Source organism: Jaculus jaculus, chromosome 13 (assembly GCF_020740685.1).
Source record: "Jaculus jaculus isolate mJacJac1 chromosome 13, mJacJac1.mat.Y.cur, whole genome shotgun sequence".
NCBI lineage: Eukaryota > Metazoa > Chordata > Mammalia > Rodentia > Dipodidae > Jaculus > Jaculus jaculus.
Genome location: NC_059114.1, coordinates 62318797 through 62338240, shown reverse-complemented (window position 1 = coordinate 62338240; position 19444 = coordinate 62318797).

The window sequence follows — 19444 nt, the reverse complement described above, 5'->3', positions numbered from 1 at the left end:
TTACAATATGTCATTTATAGATATCTTCATTATATGCCAAAGCATAAAGAAAAAGTGAAAATCATAAGATGGCATCCTCCTAACTGCACCGCAACTCCAGGGAAGGAGAGGCAAGGAATCAAGGGGTCACTGGGACTTTTAGGGAAGAGCGACCTTAACACATTGCCAGTAGGAGGGTGCAGAGGGAAAAAAACAAAAAGGGAATCGGCTGATTCCCACTCCTGTAACCCACCAGTCCTCCAACCACCCCACGGGGCCTCCTAACCAGAGTCCCGGCCTCAGGCTACTCTGGCAGTCACTGCAGGGAAGGAGAACCAGGCCAGTAGTTTCACCTGCACCCCAGCCACAGGTGATTGCTGGAATCCACAACCTCCCCCCCCCCCACCCCACAGGTCACAAGATTTCCCTCTAACCCTCCGGTGGCCTCAGACTCCCCTTACCCCGCCCCCACCCCAGTCCCTCTCCACCCCGACCCTGCCGCCCTGACTTTGGAATCACTCCACTTGGCCTAGACCACTCCCCGACTTCCACCCCCTCCGCTTGGACCCACCCCTGCCCCAGGACTTCAGACCCAACCCACTTGGCTGTGCCTCCACGCAAATTCTGACCCCTCCTCCCTGCTCTGCCCCAGCTCAGGACCTCAGACCTGCTCTGCTCAGCCGTGCTCAGCCACTCACAAAGGCACCCACTGAGAATGCAGACCTGCTCTGCTCCACCCCCAGGTGAGTCTTGACCCTCCCCACTCGGTCTGGATGCGACATTCCCCCACGATCTACCCCGCCTACCACAACCACTCACTTCACTCTGCCCCCCAACCCCTAGACTTCCACCCACCCTGCCCCATGTCTTCCTTCCACCCATTCTGCTTGGCCCCACCCCAGGGAAGTCAGATCCAACTGCTCAGCCCCTCCCCCGCATGTGACCCCCCCCCTCTGCTCTGCTCGGCTTGCAACCCACTGTACTTCAGACCCCCTCTGTTCTGCTCTGCTTGGCTCCACCCCTGCCCCCTGAAAATTCAGACCTCCTCTGCTCCACCCTGCCCCACCCGCAGGCCAGTCTTGACCCTAGTGCTGAAGCTCTGTCCTGACCCTGAGCAACACACCCCGAAGCTCCACCCCGCCTGTCTCCCCAGGGACAAAGCTGTACCGTCTGCCCTGCCCATCTGAACCACAGTCCAATTCTCCCTGCTCCCCCACTATGAAGGACAGACCACAATGCAAAAGAAGTAATGTAAAAAATCAAATGCGAGTAAATCCAGTAAGATCTCCCAGTCCTACCACGGAAGTCTCTAATCAAAACATAGAAAAGACAATAGCATCAGAAACCCCAAATGAATTTATGAGCAGTGCAACCCTGTTCAAACTATTGGTAAAACATGCATAAAAGCAACAAAGGATTGATAATTGTGAGGACACTGCCATCACTAGACTAGACCTAATAGATAAGAAAATAGAAGGGGTCAAATCACAGTTAAAGGATATAAAGGAAAGTGAGAAAAAAAAAAAAGACCTAAAAAAAACCAGATAGGGGTGGGGACAAGTGGAGGGGGTGGAAGTCGAAGGGTACGCTAGGCAGAATGGAGTGATTCCAAAGTCAGGGCGGACAGGAGCGGGGTGGAGAGGGACCATAAAACTACATCCTAAAAGACAGACCAAATGGCTGAACCTCCAACAGGCCCTTAGAGGGAAAACCAGATTCACAAGGCCCTGGAGAGGGTACTACAAAAGATGCCCATCACTCCTATTTCTGCTTCTCCCTCTCTCTCTCCCTCTCCCTCTCTCTCTCCTTCTCTATCTCTCTCTCCCACTCTTGTCTCTCAGCTCTTTCTCTCTTTTATATCACTTATCTGGTTCTTCCTTCTCTTCTTGGCCGCTGACCTATAACTCCTGGAACCAACAAGTGGTTATGATCCACAGTGAATTTTTGATCACAGAGGCCTACAAGGTTTCCCAAAAGAAGACAGATTTTTGTTAAAGTGCTTGAGGACCCCACCATAGGTCCGACCCTACTGCTGAAGATACCGTACAGTGTTGGTATGTATCATGGAACGACATGGCTATAAGCTGGAAGAGTCAGTCCTGAGACAGAGCACCTAGTGCCGGAAGGTGCTACATGAGTGACTGGGGGACACAGACCAATATCTACCCAAGCAACACATGTTCTAACGTACTTAGCAGCAAACAACCTGATATGATGCTTATACAATGGAATACTGGTGCATAGCCATGGTGGGAAACCAACTGCTCTCAATTTGACTAGCTGATTTTCTCAGTGTAACAGAACCCATAGCTGGGCTGGGAAACAAGTGAGAACCATATCTGTCCAAGCAACTCATGGTCTAACCTACTTAGCAACAAATAACCTGCTGTGATGCCCACACAAGTGCAATAGTGGCACACAGCCATGGTGGGGAACCAACTGCTCTTGATTTGGCTAACTGATCCCCTCAGTGGTACGAGACCCATAGCTGGAGCTGGGAAACAAGTCAGAACCATATCCAAACATAAGCTCACTCTCCATTAATAAGCTACCATCAATCATGGGGTACAAGAGGGCCTACACCTATTAAACTCTCTATCAAAAAAGTAAGTGTTATCTCAATTTTCTGGGTGCTAACTTACTCTCCATTGGAGAATCTGCTTCTCTTTTTCAGATAGATGCAGATCCTAAGGAGAGAGCTGCCCCAACATACCTCAAAAGGGGCCCAACTGAAACTAAGGAAAATTGGCGAAACAAGCAAAGGTGTTGTTTTCCTGATGAGCCGGATACCAGCACAAAGGGGAAGGAGACCAACACAGAGAAAAATCAGCTCCTACCAAATCAGAGAGCCAGAGCCTCATAGGCCCCCAACACCTCAGCACTGAAACAGACCAAAAATGAACCCTGTAGCTCAGGGGAATTTTGCGGAAGAGGGGGCGGAAAGAATGTCAGAGTCACATGTTGGGTCATGACATGCTGAGACATTTATCGTACCAATAACTGTGGACTAACTCCACAATGCACGACCCATTTACATCAACAAGGAGGGTCCATTGGGAGGGGGTAGATCATGGATGAGCCTAAACAAGGGTACCAAACTGCCTGTATTTGCTGAAAAGAAAACTAATAAATAAATATTAATTTTCAACTTTTAGTAATTTTATATTTTAATATCTCAGTCATTGTACTTTTCAGTATACACCTGGAAAAGCTATGATTACTTTCATTCGTCTTTATAGTTTTGGCTGGGGTTTTTATTGTATGCAATTATTTAGGAAAATCACAAACTATGAGTTAAGAGAAAATGCCTCAACTGTAGATTAGTGGTTATTTATAGTGGGAAGAACAAAACAGTGGGATTTAGTTAGAGATGTAGAATAGGTAAAATGATCCACAGGGTGAATTTTGGAGAAAAAAAAATAGAGAGAGAGAGAGAAAGAAGGAGAGAGAGAGGAAGAGAGAGAGAGAGAGAGAGAGAGAGAGAGAGAGAGAGAAATATATATGTTAATAATAGAGAAGATATTACTTTACATCTGCACAGCATTTAAAAATGATTACACATTAGATGAAAGGGAATTTCAATAAGGTTGATGAAAAAGAAATATATCTCCCACATCAAAAAGTAATAAAACTGAAAATTATCAATAAAATACCAAATGTCTTTCTAGCAGGAAACTAAATACAATCTTTTTATTGAAAAATCTTTTAGGTGGTGGAGATATGGCTCCATGGAAGAGTGTATTTTCTAAACAGCCATGATGATCTGAAGGAACTTGAGATTAATCTGCATTAAATCACCAGAAGCCACATAAACAGTTGGGCTTAAGCAATGTGGGGGTCTGAATCATATGCCTCCCATAAATTCATGTGTTTTGAATGCAAGTTCCCCAGGTACTGGAAGCATGGAAGGTGGAGCCCTGATGGAGTTGTGTTGCTCAGGGTGAGCTTTGACATGTTATAGCCCAGCTTCCTCTTATCAGAGTTCATCTCCTTTTCTAGGTGCTATTATAGTTGTTTCTTGCTGTAATGAGAGGTGATGTTCAGCCTCTGCTGAAGCCATATTTCCCCTGTCATCATGAAGTGTCCCCTTGAGACTGTAAACCAAAATAAACCTTTTCTTCTCATCAGCTGTTTTTAGTTGGTGTTTAGTCCCAGAAACATGGCATGCACATATGTAAGTCCAGTGCTATTTAGAGCAGAGACAGAAAAACTGGTGTTGTCTGTGAAAAACAACATAAAAACACCCAATGTCCTCCTCCTGCCATTACAGATGAGCCTTTCTGGAGTACATGGGTATACTGCACATACCACACGCCCCAACACACACATTTTGATAAAAACAGAATAGCAAATCTACAAACCTCCAAGTAGGTAGTTTATGTGTTTGGTGTTTCAAACTTGTTAAGAGTCAGGCACTGTTTTGATGCATAATGAATAAGCAAACACTTTCTAAAAATTAAAAATATTAGATTCTTAGTGTTAGCTGGATAATTGAGCTACTATAAGCCAGGTCAATCTACATATTAATGTAAATTTCTTAAATAAAGTGCTAAAATTTATTGCATCTCTGTTTTAGAAAAGGAATGATTCATGACTAAATTCTGTTTGTGGAAGAAATGAAAATTTGGTTCAATCTAAAACACCTGTTTTTGTTTGTTTCAAGGTAGGGTCTCACTCTAGACCAGTCTGACCAGGAACTCATTCTGTAGTCCCAGGATGGCCTCAAACTCACAGTGATACACTTACTTCTGCCTTCCAAGTGCTAGAATCAAAGGCCAGAAACATCATGTATGGCTAATATAAAACATGTTATTTAAGATAATTGCATTAACAGAACATAGAAAAAAAAAAACCCATAACCAATAAAAGCTGTAAACCTACAAGCCATTTTGTAGAATTCAACCCCTAACCTTCAATAGAGCCATCATCAAGTAAACAAAGCAAACTATATAGAAATTTGTCACTGATTATGATTAAAAATCAATACTTTACAGACTAGTTTTTCTTTCTTGGTATTCTTATTCTTCTTTCTTAGAAGACACAGCCACAAATTAAAAAATGTATACAATAGTATAGATTAACAATAGCATTAAGATCAGAATGGACTCTGCATGAAGTTACTCCATGTGATATAAAAGTGTTTTTTGGTTTTTTTTCTTTTTCTGGTTTGACCCTGCTCTGAAATAGTCCATTTTAGAAGAAGCACTTGATTCTATTTGCAGTGCAAAAACAATACCCTTTGTCCAACATCTCCCACAAGGCAAAGCCTGAAAACATAAACTCAACCTTGAAAATAGTAAGGATGCCACCTTATATTCATCAAAATGAATTGGCACTATAGAAAGAAATAGCTGCATTAAATATACCAGGAGAACTATATCAGAGAACTTACCAGACTCACCAGACTGAGGAAAGAGTAAAAAGAGTACAACTCATTTACCTGGACTCCTAAAGAATTCAACTAACTCATTGAAGGCAGGGGCCCCACTGACCTTTCCTCTGACTGTTCAGTGTGAGCATCAGTGGATAGGCAGGCAGGGAGCTCCTCAGTATTCCAGGACATTCAGCTGAGCTCGGTTCTCACTGTTGACATGGCCTACTCAAATTGTCTTCCATCTCTCAGCATGCTTGTCTATGTGGACCTGGTTTGCCTGGTTGTCTCTGTGACTTGAACCTGCCCTTCACCTCTATAGCCTACACATTCCTTCAAATCTTTACTACAGCTCAATGGGACCCTGAGGCAAGGCTCAAACCTATGATCAAGTCTCCAGAACATCTCCTCCAGCTTTAGTGATCTACCTCACATGAAGGCTTTTCGTACTCCTATCATGTTAACTACTTCTGCCTCTCCCTTAAGCTTACTCTTGGAAATTCTATGAACTCTGTTGTGGCCTTTTAATCCATTGTAACCAATGTGTAGACATATATATATATATATATATACAGAGAGAGAGAGATAGTTAAAGGAGATATACATGGTGTACGATGTATAATGTATGATCTAAGAGTTAATATTAACAGATAATTAATGAATGAAAGACCATGTGCTCTCCTTAGTCAATTTTTAAGGGACTGGAGAACTACTAGAAAAATTGCTGTCAACAAAATCTTAGTATCTTGTGAATTTGTCATAATGTAAATTTCAACACTGTGAAAACACTGATGTGTTTGTTCATGCTTCAGACGTAATTCATTTATGACATTAAACAGATGTACACACAGGTACATGTTTAAATATAGATGTGTATATGTATATACATACTCATTCTTAAAAATGCATGGTAGGTAACTATGTAACAATTTTTCAGCAACTTTATTTTCCATCACAAAAATTGTTGCAGACTCATGGTATATCCTCTATAGCCTACCAATGAAGTAATTAATGTTTAATTTGTCTGTTTTTGAGTTAGCTATAAATATGAAAATAAGTATGAACATACAGAATACAGTTAAAAAATAAAAATAAATCCAAATCATATGTTTACTAGTTATATGGTTATCAAATAAAACCTGCAATGTCTGCTTTCACATCAGGTAACCCTGGATGCTATCCTAGAGTGTGCAGGAGGGAGGTTTTTGTTGTTAATTCCAAGTAAAAAGAAGGCCTACTGTTTCTGACAAAGTATTTCCTTTATGTGTGTTCTAAAGAATACTCCCTACAAATGAATTAATATATAGGCTTCTATCTTCTTCAATTCTCAGAAGATTTCAGACTTTCTTGCAAATACAACTATCTTGTAGATAAGTGTGATAAGTGTGAATCATAGTTTTCTAGAATGTAATATATTTTTTCTAACTTTCTCTTTAAATGCAACCATAATACTGTGTTTTTCTGTGATGTCTCCTATTGGGTTTTATGGAACTTTAAAAAAATCATTGATGGAAATCTTTGTCAAGTTTTAGGAACTTTATACAGACTTCAAATAGAGCTTTTCCTTTATTTCACCTTATATTCTTGTGTATCTGTTAGATAAGTCCCTGTATATAACTCTAGATCAAATTATTTTGTGTTTATTTTCAGATATTTTTTGTCTCTTTGCCTAAAGATGTATTTTTTTAAATCTATGTACAATTCTACTCATGTATTTTATTTTACACAGAATTCAGTTTTGTTTAGCCATAAACAACGGACAGGTTGATTCCATTACTTCACTACAGTGACTAGTGTTGTATTAGATGTGGATGACTAGGGAGCGCTGTGGTATATTGACTGATAATCATTTGGAAATATACTTAGTAGTGATGTAAATAAATCATATGGTAGTTTTATTTTAGTTTCTCTTTTTTTCAAAACTCCATGCTGAATTTTATTGTGGCTGAACTAATTTATATTCCCAACAATGGCATGTAAGGGCTCCATGTTCCCTATTTTATCGCCAGCATTGCCAGCATTTGTCATTTCTTTTCTTTTCTTCTTCTTCTTCTTCTTTTTTTTTTTTTTTTTTTGTAGGGGGTAGGGCCTCACTCTAGCCCAGGCTGACTTGGAAGTCATTCTGTGGTTCCAGGCTGCCTTTGAACTCATGGTGATCCCAATTGTTGATATAAAAGGCATGTGCCAGCATGCCAGGTATTATCGATTTTCTTTATGATAGTGATTTTAAATGAAGTGAGATGGAACAGAGCTGAATTATACTTTTATTTCATTGATGACTAAGGATGATGAATATCCCTTTATATCTTTTGGCAATATTTTATTATTACTATTATTATTATTATCATTTTGCTTATGTGAATGGCTATAGTGTGTGTGTGTGTGTGTCTGTGTGTGTTTAGTGTATGTAAGTGTATGCCCCTGTACTGCTGCATGAACCTTCCTGTTGGCACAGGAAGTGGGGTGCTCACCTCATTGGTTGAAGAAGAACATCAGGATTCCTGCTCCATCTCTCTTCTGCTCATCCTCACTTTAAGTTGCACTCCTTTACTGAAACCTGAGCTTGCTATTTTTCTGAGTCCAGACAATTCCTTGTTCTTTGTGTCTCTTTAGAGGACTAGACTTATACTCCTGTATCACCTTGCCAGATCCTAAGGTTTCATCTTTCAACTCATTTGCAAATCAATGGCCCTATCAATTCCCTTTTATTTGATATTTAGTTGTGTGGTTTTATTTTATCTGTTAAGACTCACTGAGATTATCTATTTTTTACTCATATTTGATGATTCATTGATTTTTTTTCTTGTTTCACTAATGATTTAAATTATCTCTCACAGGTTACAAATGTCCTGACTGCAAGGTATGTACAACAACCACCTTATATATGACATAATATTTACACTAGTATGTTTTTCAATTCACTATGCACTATGATAGAGCACTGATGTATTTGAAAGTGATATTCTTGCAGCTATACAATAACTGACGGAGCTGGAAGTAGCACCGTATAGGCAAGAGGAGTTATACTCATTTCTTTTACTGCCTTTGTAATTACCCAGAATGCTTTAACACTTCTGAAGTTCATTTTTTATCTTCATATCTGAAATTATTTTAAGTAGTGACATACAGTTTCTTTTTCAGTAATTACATAGTTGAAAATAAAAGTTATGCAGAAGAAAAATAACACGGACTTTTTTGGATGCTATTATCTTCATACGCAGCATTTTCCCCTAAGTATATAGACTAAAAATACATAGGAACTTAGAAAAATCACATTAGAAACTGCAAATTTGCCAACCTAAGAAGGAAAAAGTAACTGCAATTTTTATACATGATCATTTTCTCAGTCTTCCTTAAATGCTACAATGTTTTAGATTCTAGAACTGTCACCACCACATTTATCTCTTATAATTATATAGTGTTCATTTTGCGTCTATCCAAGATTTCTAGAACAAGAAAAGTTGATTTGTACTTCCAAGTGTTCATTGTGTCTTGTTTAACTCAGAGAGAAGTAATGTCCTCTCCGCTGTGCTCTAATGAAAACAGTTTGGAAAGTTTTTTTTGTTGTTGTTGTTATTGTTGTTGTTTGATTGTGGTTTAAAAAAAGAAAAAAAAGGCTGGAGAGTTGGCTTAGCGGTTAAGCGCTTGCCTGTGAAGCCTAAGGACCCCGATTCAAGGCCCGTTTGAGGCTCGATTCCCCAGGACCCACGTTAGCCAGATGCACAAGGGGGCGCACGCGTCTGGAGTTCGTTTGCAGAGGCTGGAAGCCCTGGCGCGCCCATTCTCTCTCTCTCCCTCTATCTGTCTTTCTCTCTGTGTCTGTCGCTCTCAAATAAATAAATAAATAAACTTTAAAAAAATTAAATAAAAAAAAAGAAAAAATAAATAAAACAAGCGTCACCTTATTCTTGATTGAATTGGGCTTTCTCTACACAGGAGAGTCCCGTGAATCAACTGTAGTGTTAATCAATATAGTAGTAAGCCTTTAAAGCAAAACCTGTCCATTACAATATGTAGCCACTAGATCTTAGATTTTTTTTTAATTAATTAGTTTTGTATTCAGCAAATGCAGTTAGTTTGGTACCATTATTAGGCTTGTCCTTGACCTACTCCCTCCCCTTGGCCTCTCCTTGTTGACGTATATGGGTCGTGCATTGTGGAGTTAGCCCACAGTTATGGGTAAGATAAATATTTCTGCATATCATGACCCAACATGTGGCTCTGACATTCTTTCCGCCCCCTCTTCCGCAAAATTTCCCTGAGCCATGTTGGGTTCATTTTTGGTCTGCTTCAGTGCTGAGGTGTTGGGGGCCTCTGAGGCTCTGGCTCTCTGATTTGGTAGGAGTTGATTTTTCTCTATGTTGATCTCCTTCCACCTTGTGCTGGTATCTGGTTCAGCAAGAAAACAGTACCCTTGCTTGTTTTTCCAATTTTTCTTAGTTTCAGCTGGGCCCTTTCAAGGTATGATAGATGTTCTTTTTAAGACACAGTTTAAAGAGCAAACGCAGCATGAGCTGCTGCTCTTTTTGCCACCTTATTCAATAATATTAGAATGTTAGAGGAGACCAGAGGTTAGGTGGATTTCTTGAAAGTCTATGCAATGAATACAAAAAGAATATTGAAGAGAAAGGATGAAGCAATGGCAATCAGTGTGAAACAGTATCTATGCAATGAAATATATCAAAAATAGTCCTATTCCAAAGGTGACTTTGTATGTGAAATTAAAGTTTATAATGTGGTTTATGTGTTTTTCCAAGTTTTTGTCTAATTTCTAGCTCAGTCTCTGCTGTATAATTTCTTAGGCTATAATCAACCATAGTTATAATGACATAAGTCTATTTTTCCCTAAGAAATTTATTTGGCTGAATTATTCTTCATTCTAAGCTTTCCTGACAGAGGCTTTTAAATTGATGGTGGAATTTTTAATTGGAACACGTATGCTTTAGCAATTTTCCGTTAGTATTAAAATGCAAGTATTTGAACGAATTTCTAATAAAATGAGCTTCCCCATTTTTAATGAATATGAAAATGCCAACAATGATGCATAATCTTTTATTATCTTTAAAATCCACACAAATGTTAAATCCTGATCAGTTTACAATTTTATAATTATATTCACTTTCTAAACATACCAAGTGATGTACATGGGTCCTAAATAGTTCAACATTAATGTCACTGTGGAATGATACACAATATTTACTACTTTTTATTGCACAACAGGCATGTTTTCTCATATAAGGTCTTTTGTCTATGTGGCAATTCTATAAGTCTTTCATGTTCTGAAACAAGGCATATGATTGCTACCTGGGTTATATTCTGTGACATTCTATAACATTTGGCCTCCACTTTAAGAACCCATAACCCATTAGTAACTTCAAAACATGTTCAAAACTAAAGAAGTTGTTTGGAGAATAGTTAGCTTGGGGAACAGGGAGAAATACAGTCTGAAGAAATTTTGCTATGGAAATCCACATATGTCATTAGCTATTCACAAGCAGCTGGCACAGGGAGGAGAGGACTAATGCTAAATTGTGTGGTTGGTTGAGGCACATAAGGGCCATTGTGGTACAGCTCACCTTCTAGGACCTTATTGTCAGCCCTGCTATGGAATTTATTGGTGCATTATCACAGTCCCACTATCATGCATCACCTCCGTCCAAGAAAGAAATTGGAGCACTGAGAACAAAATCACGTGTGTAACCTATCTGAGTAATAATTGATAGTGACCAAAATTTAGGACTGGTATGAAGTTAATTATGTTGTTGTAGCATTCTTGAGAAAAGCATTCCTTTGATTCATTACTTTTGTAGTTGATTTTAACATAAACTTGAATGTATAGAATTCCACAATCATTTTTAGCCAGGATGTCTGTCATCTATTCAATTGATCCAACACTGAGTCAGTGCATGAGGTTTGGTTGTTGGTGTCTGGCCACAGTACATGGTGGGTTTCAGGTTTCTGAATCACTGGCAATGTATATGCTCTTCCAGAGAGAAAACATTGAACAGGTAGGTTTATTGCTTCTTGATCCTGCACTTATTTAAACCAAGTTGATTTAAGATAATTTTAAGGGACATCCGTTCACTTCTTTATATAATGTAAATAGTTTTTATTATAAATACACTTAGTAAAATTTAGTTCTTAATTTTAGCTGAAGTGGATGTACTTTTTGCTGCAGAATATTAACTCATATCTTTTTTCTGTCCATTCCTATAGATGAGAATTGAGTTCAGAGAACAACTATTGAGTCTAATCATAATCATTACCTGTAAATTTTTCACATATTTATCCACTGAGAAGAGTTTTGAATCACGCATTATGTTAGTGCATGTTCTCAGCACTCTGAAGCAGATGCAGTCTCTCAGCCATTTCATAGTCACTGTTTAAACCATGTCATCTGGATGTTGTGAATCAGCAGCTATGATCAACATCAGTGGAATAATCAAGGTTATGAGATTATCACCACAATTATAAGACATAATTTTCTATCACAAGTTCAATAATTTGTCTTAAATTCTATAAGGGTAACATGAAATTTCTATACTTTCAGTGAGTTAAATTTTAAAATCTGCCTGTATTTTGTTCCAAGTAGCCTACTTGAATGCTCTCATAGCAGACACACCCAACACCTAGAGTCACTTTTGTACATACTCTGAGCGTCTTCAGAGCCACACCAAGTGACTTAAGCTCCTACCCTGAAGGTATATAACAGATTGATTGATACATCTCATAATACCCACCTAACTGGAAAATCCAACCATTAAATAATCCAAGATGCAAAAATATATACATTATAACACAAGAAACACCAAAAATCAAGACAATATAAATCCACCAAAAAGTATGAATGCATCAAAAATGACATCCAGTAAGTATGAGTTAGAGGAAATGCCTGAGAAAGATTTCTAAAGAATGATGATAAATACATTCAAAGAACTCAAAGAAGAAATCAAAAGAAGCAAAGAAGACACAGAATGCCAATTTAATGAAATAAAGAGGTCAATACTAGACATAAGTAAGGAAATAGAAATAATAAAGAAAAACCAGTCAGAATTACTAGCAATAAAAAACACAGTTAATGAAATTAAAAAAAAAAAAACTGTAGAAAATCTCACTAGTAGAATGGATGAAGGAGAGAACAGAATATCTAAGCTAGAAGACCACGTGGCAGAACTAATACAGTCCAAAAAAGAGAAAGACAAACTTATAGAAAAGTATGAGTGGGGGTTTCAAGATATTCAGGACACTATGAAAAGATCAAACATAATAATTCAGGGCATAGTACAAGGAGAAGAATTTCACTCCAAAGGTATAGTTGGCGTCTTCAACAAAATCATAGAAGAAAACTTCCCCCAAGTCGGGAAAGACGTGCCAATGCACTACAGGAATCCTTTAGAACACCAGCCAGACAAAACAAGAACCTCTCCTCACCATATTATAATCAAACTACCAAACATGCAAACCAAAGAAAAAATATTGAAAGTAGTTAGAGAGAAAAATCTAGTTACCTACAAAGGCAAGCCTATCAGGATTACAGCAGATTACTCAAGACAAACTATAAAAGCCAGAAGGTCGTGGAATGATGTATTGCAAGTTGTGAAAGATAACAACTGTTAACCAAGATTACTTTATCCTGCAAAGCTATCCATTCAAATAGACAGAGAAATAAGGACATTCCACTTCAAAAGCAGGCTGAAGAACAATTTGAAGACAAAACCAGCTCTACAGAAAATACTTGAAAAATCCTCCATGCTGAAGAAAAAGAAAAGCATATATAGAAGGAACCAGGAAAAAACAAACAATCCTCAAAAACTAGTTAGCACAAGAGAGCAAAGGTAAAACTGGAAGCACTACAAAAGAAATGGCAAAAATGAATACATACCTTTGAGTAATATCTCTTAATATAAATGGTCTCAATGCCCCAACCAAAAGACATATGTTTGCAGACTGGGTTAAAAAACAGGATCCTGGACTGGAGAGATGGCTTAGCGGTTAAGCGCTTGCCTGTGAAGCCTAAGGACCCTGGTTTGAAGCTCGGTTCCCCAGGTCCCATGTTAGCCAGATGCACAAGGGGGGTGCACGCATCTGGAGTTTGTTTGCAGAGGCTGGAAGCCCTGGCACGCCCATTCTCTCTCTCCTGCTCTATCTGTCTTTCTCTCTGTGTCTGTCGCTCTCAAATAAATAAATAAAAATTTAAAAAAACATTAAAAAAATTTTAAAAAGTAGGAACTTTCAATTTGTTGCCTCCAAGAAACCCACCTTTCTACAAAGGATGGACACGATTTTAGGGTGAAAGGTTGGAAAACAACGTTTCAAGAAAATGGACCTTGAAAACAAGCAGGAGTTGCTATCCTGATATCTAACAAGGTAGACTTCAGTGAAAGATAAGGAAAGCCACTTTATATTGATTGAAGGCACCCTCCAACAGGAGGACATTACAATCCTAAACATATATGCACTTCATATGGGCACCCCAAAATTCATCAAACAAATGCTATAGAACCAAGGTCACAGATAACACCAAACACAGTGGTGTGGGTGACTTCAACACCCCACTCTCATCAATTGACAGGTCATCCCAGGAAGAAATAAGCAAAGAGGCATGTGGACTAAATGATGTCATAGAAAGAGTGGACTTAACAGATATCTACAGGGCATTTCATCCAAATGCTGCAGAATATATTTTCTTTTCAGCAGCACATGGAACTTTCTCTAAAATAGACCATCAATTGGGACACAAAGCAAATCTTAACAAATACAGGAAGATTGATACAATTGCTTGCATTCTATCTGACCACAATGGAATCAAACTACAAATCAATAGCAAGAAAGGCTTTAACATACTAAAAATCATGGAAATTAAACAACACATTACTATATGATGAATGGGTCAATGAAGAAATCAAGAAGGAAAATAAAAAACTTACAGAGTCAAAGGATAATGAGAACACAACATACCAAAATCTCTGGGACACAAAGAAGGCAGTCCTAAGAGGTAAATTATAGCTTTAAGTGCCTATATTAAGAAATTAGAAAAGTCGCAAGTAAATGACGTAATGCTTCACCTTAAAGCCTTGGAAAAAGAAGAACAAGGCAAACCCAAAATCAGCAGACAGGAAGAAATAATAAAGATTAGGGCAGAAAATAATACAATAGAAACAAACAAACAAACAAAATCAATTCAAAGAATCAATGAAACAAAAAGTTGGCTCTTTGAAAGGATAAACAAGATTGATAAACCCTTAGCAAATTTGACCAAAAGAAAGAGGGAAGAGACACAACTTAATGAAATTAGAGATGAAAAAGGTAACATCAAAACATATGTCAGAGAAATTCAAAAAATCATAGGGACATACTATAAAAGCATATACTCCACAAAGTATAAAAAGTTGAAAGAAATGGATGATTTCCTTGATTTATGTGACCTACCTAAATTAAATCAAGATAAGATTAATCACTTACATAGACCTATAACAAGCAAGGATATTCAAAGAGTTATCAAAATCTCCCAACTAAACAAAGCCCAGGCCCAGTTGGATTCACTGTTGAATTTTACTAGACCTCTAGGGAAGAGCTAACACCATTGCTTCTTAAGATTTTCCATAAAGTAGAAAAAGAAAGAATTCTACCAAGCTCCTTCTATGAGCAAGCATCACCCTGATACCAAAACCAGGCAAAGTTAGAACAAGAAAAGAATATTTTACAGACCAATCTCCCTCATGAACATAGATGCAAAAATTCTCAACAAAATATTGGCAAACAGAATACAAGAATATATCAGATATATCATTCAACCTGACCAAGTAGGCTTTATCCCAGAGATGAAGGTATGGTTCAATATATGCAAATCAATAAATGTAATACATTATATAAATGGATTGAAGGACAAAATCACATGATCATCTCATTAGGCGCAAAGAAAGCATTTGACCAAATCCAATATCCCTTCATGATAAAAGTCCCACAGAGACTGGGAATAGAAGGAACATATCTCAATATAAAAAAGCTATTTATGACAAGCCTACAGCCAACATATTACTAAATGGGGAAAAACTGGAAGCTTTTCCACTAAAATCAGGAATAAGACAAGGGTTTCCACTGTCACAACTTTTATTTAATATAGTACTATAAGTTTTAGCCATAGAAATAAGGCAAGAGACACACATAAAAGAGATACAATTTGGAAAGGAAGAGATCAAGTTATCATTATTTGCAGATGACATGATTCTATATATAAAGGACCATAGACTCTACTAGCAAACTGTTAGAGCTGATAAAAACTTACAGCCATGTAGCAGTATACAAATAAATACACAGAAATCAGTAGCCTTAATATATGCTAACAACAAACATACAGAGGATGAAATCAGAGAATCACTCCCATTTACAATTGCATCAAAGAAAATAAAGTACCTTGGAATAAACCTAACCAAGGAAGTAAGGGATCTCTACAATGAAAGCTTTGAAACACTCAAGTGAGACATTACAGAAGACACCAGGAAGTGAAAAAAAAGCATCCCTTGTTCCTGGATTGGAAGAATAAATATTGTGAAAATGGCAATCTTACCAAAAGCAATCTACATATTTAATGTTATCCTCATCAAAATTCCAAAGGCATTCTTCATAGAAATAGAAAATACAATCTTAACATTCATTTGGAATCACAAAAACCTTGAATATCTAAAATAATACTGAGCAACAAAAATAAGACTGGTGGTATCACCATACCTGATTTTTACCTATAGTACAGAGCCGTAGTAACGAAAACAGAATGGTACAGGCACAACAGCAGACATGTAGATCAATGGAAAAGAATAGAGGACCCACATATAAGTCTAGGTAGCTATAGCCACCTGATATTAGATAAAAATGCCAAAAATACTCATTGCAAAAAAGACAACCTCTTCAGCAAATGGTGTTGGGAAAACTGGATTTGTATCTATAGAAGGATGAAATAGATTCTTCTCTCTCTCCATGCACAAGAATTAAGTCCAACTGGATTAAAGACCTTAACATCAGACCTGAAACTCTAAAACTGCTAGAGGAAAAAAGTAGGGGAAACCCTTCAACATATTGGTCTAGACAAAGACTTTCTGAATACAACCTCAATTGTTCAGGTAATAAAACCACAGATTAACCACTGGGACCTCATGAAATTACAAAGATTTTGTACTGCAAAGGACACTGTGAATAAACCAAAGAGGCAACGTGCAGAATGGGCTATATATCTGATAGAAGATTAATATCTAGGATATACAAAGAACTCAAAAAGTTAAATAATAAGAAATCAAATAAACCAATTAAAAATGGGCTTTGGAGCTAAATAGAGAGTTTTCATAGGAAGAAATACGGATGGTGTATAAGCATCTAAAAAAATGTTCTATTTCTCTAGTCATCAGGGAAATGCAGATTAAAATTATATTGAGATTCCATCTCACTCCTATCAGATTGGCTACAATCATGAAAACAAATGATCATAAATGATGGGAGGGATATAGAAAAAGTGGAACCCTTCTACACTGTTGGTGGAAATGCAATCTGGTCCAGCCATTGTGGAAATCAGTGTGGAGGTTCCTAAAACAGCTAAAGATTGATCTACCATATGACCCAGCTATAGCATATAGCCTAAGGACTCATCTCATTCCCTTAGAAGTACATGCTCAACCATGTTTATTGCTGCTCAACCTATAATAGCTGGGAAATGGAACCAGCCTAGATGTTCCTCAACTTATGAGTGGATAATGAAGATATGGCACATTTATACAGTGGTGTTCTACTCAGCGGTAAAGAAAAATGAAGTTATGAAATTTGCAGAAAAATGGATGGATCTGGAAAGGATTATACTAAGTGAGATAAGCCAGGCCCAGAAAGACAAGCACCACATGTTCTCTCTCATATCGGATCATAGCTACAGGTGGTTGGGCTTCTGTGTGAGAAGGAAAAAACTCAGTAGCAGAAGCCAGTAAGATAAAAGATTGATACAAAGGGAAAAGAAAGGAACTGTGGAGGGTACATAATGGTTGTTATTGTGTATATATTAGTAGAAGAATAGATTAGCAGGAGTGAAAAGGCCCAAAGTGAGGTCAGGGGAGGAGATTGTGTAAAGGAAACGTGGAGGGAGGGGTAATCAAAATCTAAGAGGATGTAAATAAATCATATGGAATCCTCTGGTTTTGGACAGTGCAACACTCTGGAGCCACAGATCATTGCTATAAAATTTTCAGTGCCAGGGATGGGATACCTCCCAGTGAGTTCTTGGCCAGGGAGGTCCATGATGCTCCCAAAATATTATAGGCTATTGCTGAGGCCCTTGGTTTCCCACCAGGAATTGATGGTAAGACCCTATTGCTGAAGACTCCACATACTTGGCCTGCAAGGCCACTGAGAAATCTTGCTGGAACTGAGCTGATAACCTCCTCCATGTAGACCAGCTGATAGGAAGCTGGAAGAAGCCATTCTACATGCAGTTCTATGGGAGAAAGTGATACCACCAGTGAAGATACTCAACAGTGGACCCTGCAAGCATTATAATTGGCCAGCAAGGCCAAATGAGCCAATGGGTGCAATATTGGCACATTTGTCATGGTGGAAACCAACTGCCCTCCAGTTGGACTGGAGGCCTGCTCCAAGGGAGGGAATACATCCCTGATACCGAAAACTTAAAAGAGGGGTAGTCATGAGCCCTAGGGGTGTAACATCTGCTGAGTGCATAAGTGTATATACTATGCTTATCAAACTGCCCAGTAAGCAGTTAAATTAATATTCATACCATTATGTTAATGCTACTCTCACTTTGGGTAGAGAATCTTCTCTTTTCAGAACTCAACAGATGGCAGTGACCTTGGGACAACTCAGAAGGTATCATGGTGCTGTAAAGAAGTGACTAGAGTACCGAGTAACATCTGGATCACACCTTCAAAGGCTCAGGTTCTAATACTGAAGAGGTGTCGGAAAGAATGTAAGAGCCAAAGGAAGGGTAGGACTCCTTACAACGTGCTCCCTCCAGACATAAAATGGCCTTGATTCCATGACCTCATAGTGCCTGATCCTACCTACACAAGGCCATCATAAGAGGAGGAAAAGCTCAATACATCAAAATAAAAGAGAGACTTATTGACATGGGGAGAAGATATGATGGAAAATGTAATTTCAAATGGGAAAATTGGGGGAGAGTGGGTATTACCATGGGATCTTTTTTATAATCATGGAAAATGTTTTAAAAAATTGAGAAAAAATTAAATTAATTAAAAAAAAAAAAAACAGAAAGGGGTAATGGAACAATTGATGAGGCTGTACGCCTCTGCAGTCCCTATCTGGCATGGAAAGAACTGTAGTGTTCCTGAAGAGCTGCTGGTCTTCATTCCTCCCTACAAGGCCCATAAAGCAGGATACAAGTGTCTACAAAGGATCACAGAATCCAGATAGATACATCCACTGGTAAGTAGCAAAGGCAGCCTGGACAAATGCTAAAACATTTAAATGATTTTTAAAAAAACCACTAATATCCTTGGACCTTGTGAATGTAATTGAGTACTTTAACTTTTATCCCTTTTTTTGATTAGGTAATGAAAGAAATTTGAATGAAATTTAATGCAATATAATACTTTCATATCAGTTCTGTTAGCTATCACTTCACACACACATTTCTTATTAAATTGGTTGCCTAATATATAAAACTTTATTCATAATAATATTTTATTTCTACATTTTTTCTATGTTTCACATAAATTAGGAGTAACAAATGTAAATTACAAATAAAAAGTACATATAATAGAATGCAAAATTACTTGCTGCAGTATTCAGTTTATTTTTGTTGTAATAAAGGCCCTTTTAAAATATCCAAACATCCTTAGGTAAAATCCACTAAGAAAGTAAAATTGAACCAACATTATAAATCAAAATTAAAATTCCTTATAAATAATTTTGTTTTAATATACTATCTGTGCTAATTAAGTGAATTAGAGTGAGTGTAATGAGCACATGTTGGAAATTGGCTCATCAGCAGATTGCACAGGGTACAGGCAGCTTACTCTCCTGTCTCTACATAAGAAAATCACCTACCGAACAAAATTTCATAAGACATCTCTGCAAGTT